This window comes from Engraulis encrasicolus, chromosome 18 (assembly GCF_034702125.1).
Source record: "Engraulis encrasicolus isolate BLACKSEA-1 chromosome 18, IST_EnEncr_1.0, whole genome shotgun sequence".
In the NCBI taxonomy this organism is placed as follows: Eukaryota; Metazoa; Chordata; class Actinopteri; order Clupeiformes; family Engraulidae; genus Engraulis; species Engraulis encrasicolus.
Genome location: NC_085874.1, coordinates 36,550,556 through 36,553,055, shown reverse-complemented (window position 1 = coordinate 36,553,055; position 2,500 = coordinate 36,550,556).

Here is a 2,500-nt window from a genome sequence, read left to right as displayed (position 1 = left end):
CACTAGGGCGGAGCCTGGGTAAGTCAAAGTCAAAGTCAAAGTCAAAGTAAACTTTAATGTCCCAAAAGGGAAATTCAAGTGGTCAGGGTGCTATACAAAGACAGGACTTAAGAACAGAATAAAAACACAACATAAAATGACAGATAAATAAATACAACCCCCTCCCCCATGCCTCTCTGACTCCTCCAAAACAGCTGATTGCTACAATACATACATCTCTCCCTCTCTCTCTCTCTCACACACACACACACACACACACACACACACACACACACACACACACACACACACACACACACACACACACACACACACACACACACACACACACACACACACACACACACACACACACACACACACACACACACACACACACACACACACACACACACACACACACAGTGTCAAGTCCCTTGCTGGGAACTGTGTCTTTCATTAAAACTTCTGATTGCAGAGGGAACAAATGACTTGCTGAACCTGGCTGTTCTTATTTTCCTCTGCAGCAGTCTCCCATTACTGCGTTGGCTAAACTGAAATTTGCTATGTAAAGGGTGGGTAGTGTCTCCCAGGATACTTTCAGCCTTGTGTAGTATGATGTCTTGAAAAAGCTGAGCAGCTGATGTTTGATGGCATCCAATTATTCTACTGGCTGTTTTAACAATGCGTTGCAGTTTATCCTGATCTTGTTTACGCATACTACCATAGACACAGACCAGACCAAAGGACAAGACACTCTGAAGTACAGACTTATAAAATAACTCTAAAATGTGAGAATCAACATTAAAACTGCGCAATTTCCTTAAGAAAAACATTCTTTGTTGAAGTTTCTTCACCTTAGAAGCAGCACATTTATCAAATTTAAACTGGTCATCAATTTCAACCCCTAAATACTTGTAGGTGTTTACTCTCTCAATCGATGTGTTATCGACAACAGTGTGTGGTACTGCTTGTGCCCTACGTCTAAAATCAATCACCATTTCTTTTGTTTTGACAGCACTACCTCAGTGGTTGAATGTCTACTGTTGAAGAAGAACATACGTACCTTCTTAATACCACTACTGTGAATGAATAAATATGTATTTCTATGGTCTTTGCTGTCCGCCTTATTGAGGATTGGAGAGTCAAGATGGGTCAGGGCTGAGAAAACAACCCTGGCCATGCTCCATGTTGGATCCCCATGGGTATGCAAGACCATTTATGGTTTGATGCTTTATACCAGGGGTTCCCAAACATTACCATGTCGAGGCCCCCTATATACCGATAGATTCCTGCCAAGGCCCCCCTACATGGGTCGAGCCTGCACACCTTGAAAGTTTCTTTTTCAGTAAGTGCAGCTTTTCAGGGTACTTCAGTCATTAGTTGTTGGATGGAAGAGTGCGACACTGCTTCTTTACGATTCATTTCTTTATCTTTGATGTGCCAACGTTTCATGACTCAGTTTTTGACATTTTCCATTACTTATTTTTTTCTGCCCACCTCCTGTGGCCCCCCGTAGCAACATGTCGCGCCCCCCACTTTGAATACCACTGCTTTATACCGGTCGGTACCTCACCACACCCCAGAGTAGACCTTTTTAATGCACAGATTGTATATTTTGTGTCTTTATTATTTGATAGGTTAGTAGAAATCAGGTGAGAGAGATGAGGGGGTGGATCAGGAAATTGACCTCGGCCGGGAATCGAACCTGCGAACTCGTCGTAACATTATTTTGCCTTAGCCATTTGACCCACAGCCAAGGCCAGAGTAGACCCTTTTTTTAGATACGTCCTAGCATCTCTATAAGAGGGTATGTCCGTCCGTTGGTTGGTCTGTCGGTCGATCTGTCGGTCTGTCTGTCCGTCTGAAACGCATTCTCTTAATTGTCATTCCCTCCCTTGTCCACTAGGCGGTAGTGCACGCACAGACGCATCTTTGTCCGCCTGTGGGACTTGTTGGCAGACACAGCACTGCAAGTCCATCCCAGATATCTCCACAGACAGCTGTGGACTACATAAGCAGCTGGGCTGCTCCTCTTGCGTTGAGATGGATGGGTCTTCTTCTCCAGGGCCTCTCGGTCAGTCAATCCGTTGTTCCCCCTCTACTTGAAAATCCAGGCCCATAAGTCCGTCGTTCTCCCAATGTGTCAAAGTACAACTGAATTCATGGCGTAAGTACGTAAGTCAGACAGGCGGACGAAGATGCGTCCGTCTATGCACTGCTGCCTTGTGGACACAGGGGGGAATTACAATTTGAGGAATGCGTTTCATACAATTGACTTTGGCCCGCTACTTCCTCCCAGATTTTGATTTTGCCCCCTTGTGAATTTCAGTTTGACTTCCCTGTAAGACAATACAACATGCTGCATACAATGCTGCTACCCCATCTACTACTTTATATAACTATTATTATAATACTGTAACTATCGCTATTGTCACTGTTATTATTCTACTATTGCAACGTCTACAATCTATTTTATATTTATCTTATCTTCTGTTTAATGTTCAATGTTTAATGTTGA